The sequence below is a fragment of the Gnatocerus cornutus genome, chromosome 7 (genome assembly GCF_029298725.1).
Source record: "Gnatocerus cornutus isolate USDA-ARS CGAHR chromosome 7, icGnaCorn1.1, whole genome shotgun sequence".
Taxonomy (NCBI): domain Eukaryota; kingdom Metazoa; phylum Arthropoda; class Insecta; order Coleoptera; family Tenebrionidae; genus Gnatocerus; species Gnatocerus cornutus.
Window position 1 is genome coordinate 2532972 of NC_142239.1, and position 6200 is coordinate 2539171.

The following is a 6200-nucleotide window of genomic DNA, read 5'->3' on the forward strand; positions in this document are numbered from 1 at the left end:
AAGTGGAACACGGTTTATGACATGACATGAAATGACAGCGGACAGCCACAGATGACAGCTAACAGCTGAGATTCTGTTCTTGTCCATGGATATTCTTGTGTTTGGTTTTGTGCATGGTGGTTCTGTTTCATTTCGAGGCTGGCACTGCTGGTAGTTGCGTTTTGTTATTTTAATATTGCGGGGAAACATGACATCGAAACAAAACATACCAGAAAATGAATTAGTCGAGGACCAAGCGCTGAAGATACAGAGTCTGCAAACGCAATTAGCATTAGCAAAAAAGGATAATGAAATAAAGGATATGATGATCGAATTAGCAAAAAAGGATATGAAATTGTTGGAAATGCAAGTAAAATACAAAGACTTAGAAACACAACTTGTAAGTTGATATGAATTGATTGTAGATTATTTAATGGAAATTTTTATTTTTATGTTTTAGAGAGACAAAAATTGGCAAGACTTAAAAACGAATAAAAAAATTTATATTCGAACCCCTTTTTAAAAGATCCGGAAAATTGTTTCAAAAATTAACTGGTGAGTGAGAGGTGAAACTAAAGAAATTTTTGAAAAATAATGTAAATCTCTTGAATGAATGGCATTTTGAGACAATCAGAGATTTTGAAGATGTGTACTGGAATTTATATGGTAACTTGAATAGGACGGCACATCCTATGTTTATTGAGGCAGATGGTATGGAAATTCCAGATACTTTATTTGAGAAAGATGAGCTCAGAGTCTTGGAATTTATGTTGGATCCCTGTCAATATCCAATGGATAAGTTCATGATTTCATACAATTCCAAGCCAAATGAATCATTGGCTACACTAAAGAAAGTTTTTCTACAAACCACAGAACAGGAAACCTGTGTTGAAACCGATTGAATACGCAGAGAAAATAAAATCTAGAATGTTTGCATACAATTTTTTTTAAGGGGAAATGGAATGGAATTAGATTAATTGCTTTTTAGAATTATAAAATGTTGAATTGATTTTTTTTTGAATAATATATATTTTTTTATTTTATAGTGTGTTATTGATTTTAATCAGTTTCAAAACTATAAGACGTCAGCTTATTTAATAAAGTTTTCAGTTGTTCTAATATACTTAAGTTCGGACAATGAATATTGAAAGTGTTAAAATCAAATAAAGCAGCTTTTATTAACATATTTGAAAATTCATCATATTCGTAGGAAATCACTTTGTCATCGGCCTCGCCTCTGGGCTTCTTTTTAAAAAAGTATAATATACCATTCCTATATCGAAAAACACCGTTCACATCTGATGGAACACCAGGAAATAGTTCGTTGAAAATACCGTGTTGTTTGGGCTTCATAGTGCATTCATCCAATTCAATATAATAATAATTATCATAAAATATAAAAGTCCGCCCTGTGTAGGAATTAAAAATTGTTTGAACATTTTTATTGTTAGGTACTCCTAACTCATAAATGTTTCCAGAATGTTTTATTTGAAGACTAGGAAACTCAATGACATAATATTTATTTTCATCTATAATTACGACTTGACCAGAAGGTCTTTGATATATGTGTGAAACTTGTTTAATAAACGGTAGATAATCAGATATTAATTTTGGATCTCTATATCCTTTGTCATTTATATTCATTATCCAGACCCATTGTTTGTGAAATATATACAAATGGTGATTGGACGTTAATTAATCATATGGTTAATATTCCATAATTCGTATATCAATTATATTTTCATGGTTTTTGGGTGAGAAAAACATAATATCTCTTTCCAGAGTTACTCATTGTTTTTTATCAATAAAATATGAAACAGCGTCATATAACTCATTAATTTTAATTATTGAAGGATCTAAAAATAAATCAACATCGGATAAATATAACTTCAAGTTTCCCTCCAAAATTAAGAATAATCCATTAGTTGGACCAACATCATCTGATTTACTTACAGCAGTAATATCATAGCCCTTATCAGCTTTTAAATCAAATAATTTAATTTCTTTTGGTTCTGTCATTTTCCTCGACTCTGGGTTGGCCTTCCCAGTCATTTATTACAATAAAAAATCAATTACCGTTTAAGTGAACTTTTTCTAGGTATTTCTCTCTGGGGAAATAACTAAAATTACTGACAAATTCCTCTTCACGTATATTTATTTCTTTTTCATTTATTTTATCAGCCTTATATAAATGCAATAACTGTCTATAAAATTTATAAATCAACTTATATTCTTCAATTCTTTCTGATATTTTTAATCTCTTATCTAATATTTCTATAACCCCTGCACCAAGAGATAAACAAACTAGTGGAGGAAGGGCTAACAAAGATAATCCCGATGCACTAAATAATAATTTACTAATAGATAATCCGATTCCAATTTTACAAAAATATATGTAACTTTTTCTGTATACATACAAGCGTTTTTGTAGATATTTTTCCATTTATAACATACAAATATTCTGAATCAAAGATTCATCATGAAGGCATAGCCGAATATTGAAATAGCATTTCATTGAATTCGCCTTTGCCTCATGAGTGTACTATGTCCACGAATTTTTTCTCATTGAAGCTACACGGTATCTGTTTAAAAGAATATAATATATCATAAAAATCTTTGCCTCTGTTTACATTAATTATTACGTATATACAGTAATGGCCACATGAAACAGAAGAATTCATTTGCAATTGTGTGCTGTTCCACGCAATATTTTTTCCGCTACTTACTAAATATGTTTTAATTTTTTCTGGTGGAGATATACCAAAACTGTCAAAATATAAAATATTTCTTAAATATGGTTTGTTTACATAACATACCCAGTGTGAGCCGTAACAATTAGAGGGTTGAAAATTAATTATGCCTGATTCATCTTTTCTAATTTTTTTTGGTAACATGTCAATTGCAAAAACACCTCGAAAATTTCGCGTAGCTTCATGAATTTTCTCATTTTTCATAATATCAGATATTTCTATATTACTTAACCCCCTTTTCCTATCAATTTTATTCCTTGTCCATACGTCTCCGACTTGTTCAGCTTCTTCGACTTTGCCTCTGGGCTCGCCCTGCCAGTCTTCGTTTTTTTTTTATTCTTTTTTAAACCATCTCCGAAGGCTTTTTGTGCCAATTTAGTACCTGCATATACAGCTGCACCTAATCCCAATGCTTTGGCTACAGCTATTGCTGCAGGAATTAAAGCAGGCAAAAATCCACCTATCTGTGTTGGAGAAAATTTGATATCACAGTATTTCTTCTTGTCTTTTTTACATATTTTAATTTCATCAATCTGTTTTTCTCTTAATTTAATAGTTTTATTAGCTCTTTCTGTTAAATCAAATCTTATATTACAATCTATCCTTTTATCTTTGTAACTTTGGAGATTCTTTATTTGATTAGGTGATAAATATACTTTATAATCAGTCATTTATTTAATTAAAAACTAAGCGAAGCGTGAGGCAGGCTACTTCATTTCCAAGTAAATCTTTTCATCTATGATATTCATATTTGCAATTCTTTGAGATTCAACTACAGCATATATATGTATAGTAATTAACATTTTGATAATCTTTTAATGTCCAATTAACTTCTAGTTCAGAAGATTTTGTTTTACTAAATAAATTTTCATCATTTTCTTTTGTTACATCAAAAGCAACAACTAAATATCGGTTACAAAATTTTTTATAGCTAACACACGTACCTTCATCCAAATCTTTTTTATAATTACATGAAAGGAATGCGGCATACAAACGTTGTAAATCCTCATTATTCACCAGATATTCATAAGTAGGATGTTGGGTACCATTGATTTTAATATTTATTCTTTCTAAATTCATATTATCAAAAATCATCATTGTCTTGGTAAAATTATCATTTCGTTCAGCTCTAGAAAAAACTATAAAAACTCTAGATATTTTATTTTGATTATTTACAACGCGTCAGTTTCCACTTCCAGAAGACCACAAATTACTACGGTAACAGTTCAGTGCGTTCCATCCACAAAGAAAGCTAGAATTGCTAACTAATAATGAAGATAATATTTTTTCAGTTTCTAGTGAGGGTTTTGTTATTGGGATCCACAAACTAATATCAGATATTTCATAATCATAATTCCCATCAACTTTAGCATGTAATATATATTTCACTCGATTTTTACGTAATTCAATGCGAATTTTTCCATTCAAAACTTTGTTACAGTCTCGTACAAATCGGAAAATATTAGATAAAGGAATAAATTTTGTAATAGTTTTTTCATCTTTTGTTAATAACCATCTCTCTAAATATCCTTTATTGAATGCAGAATTATTCGTGATTTTTTAAATAATAGTTTTTATATCAACGTCTAAATCTTTAAATTTTTCAGATTTATTTTGCGCATCATATTTCTATTGAGATGTATCTGCTGAATCTGCTGTGTCTGGATACCAACATAATTGTGATGCTGAAGTGTCAGACACATCTCCTGAAAATTCAATTAGATTTGAAATTAACGTAGCAACACCCACATAATTTGTTTCTTCTATTAATACATCTTCATAGAATAGCCTCACATAGTCAAAATCATTTATTCCATTGTTTGATATAGTTGCATAATTATTTGAATCGTTTTTAATTTTAGATTTGACAAAAATATAAGCACCTAATAAATGTTTCCAACCGCTTATGTTAGTTTCGAGCGTATACTGTTCAAGTTCTTTCACATTGACATTACTTTCTCTTATTTCATTGTAAGTATAACTTTTTGTTGATTCATCAATTACAGGCATTTCATCAATACGCCATAAATTGTCTACAACGTTTTCCATTTATTTAAATAAAAAGAAGGCTGATGGAACTGTCTTTTAGGAAACTTCAGCCTTCAGCAGATTTTTAATGATATCCTTTGATTTTTTAGTCAATCGATTCGATTTGCTTATGGGGCCCTTTTTTATTCCATCACCTCGTAAATGTTCATTCAACGCTTTTTCTTTCATTTTGTTTAGAATGGGATTTATAATTTCCTCTTTATATGCAGAAAACGGCGGTGATTTTACGTATGTAGACGCTATATTTTTAAGCCCTGAAGTTACACCTTGAATGATACCCTCTTTATTATTTTTCCAAAAAGGTTTTAGTATATTGCGATATAAGAAGCCTAATGCTGGTATAGCAAATTTTTTTATAGATTGAAAAATATTTCTGTTGAAGTTGGCGCCGAAACCCGGGAGCGACTGGAGCGACACCACGCGCTTCACTCACGCCACAACGAGTCGTACCGTTCCTTCTTGATGAACAACATAAGTTCACGTGGTCTTCGATTTACTTTTTGTATTATCCTACTTATATTACATTAAACATTACTAACTAAAAACCGTGTTTACTCTATCGGCCTCTACAGGTTATGGGCCCAGAAGTCGCGGTAACACGGGGTGAATAGTTTTTGAGCGAAGTTAAATAAACGGGTGATCGCGAGTGAGTCCATTTTTGTACGGGCGTACCGCAAGTAATGGAAATGGCAATGGCGTCGGGAAGCATGGCCCGCATTCCACTGTTATCCCGGGATAACTACGATACGTGGAAGCTGAGAATGCAAGCCGTCATGACCAAGAACCAAACATGGGCGTACGCGGTTGGACGAACCCCCAGACCAGAAATAAGGAACCCAGAAGACGCAAATCAAGTGGCTGCGCTTTCATCATGGCGCGAAAAAGACGACAATGCGAAGGCAGACTTGTATCTGGCCATCAACGACGCCGAACTCAAACAAGTAAGGAATTGCGAGACGTCGAATGAAATTTGGCTGAAGTTAGAAAGCATTTTTGAGTCAAAGGGGCCTGCCCGAAAGGCGTCGCTATGGAAGAAACTAATGAGTCTTCGACTAGAAGAACACGGGGAAGTGAACCGACACATAAATGAATTTTTCGATGTGATCAATAAGTTGTCCGAATTAAAAATCGAAGTATGCGACGACCTGCAATCAATTATGCTGCTACATAGTTTACCAGAAAGCTATGGTAACTTCCGGTGTGCCATAGAATCCAGGGACGTTTTGCCAGATCCCGAGACTCTAAAGGTCAAGATTATCGACGAAAACAACACGCGACAGCAGAGAGTTCAAAATGGTGACAACGCGATGTTCGCGAAAAACATGAAGAAGAAACCCCTGCGAAGAACTGAAGAGTCGACATTTAAGTTCAAATGTCATCGTTGTAAGCGGGTCGGCCACAAAGCAGCGGAATGCCGTGTAA

The 6200-nt window shown here is 32.6% G+C and overlaps 1 long non-coding RNA gene across 1 annotated transcript; it reads left to right on the top strand.

Moving 5' to 3' along the window:
• The first annotated feature begins 224 nt into the window (after positions 1 to 224).
• LOC148170666 (uncharacterized) lies at positions 225 to 951 on the top strand. Its single transcript, XR_015770513.1, has 3 exons — positions 225 to 379; positions 440 to 864; positions 932 to 951. It is a non-coding gene; the product is annotated as an uncharacterized LOC148170666 (long non-coding RNA).
• Positions 952 to 6200: the final 5249 nt, after the last annotated feature.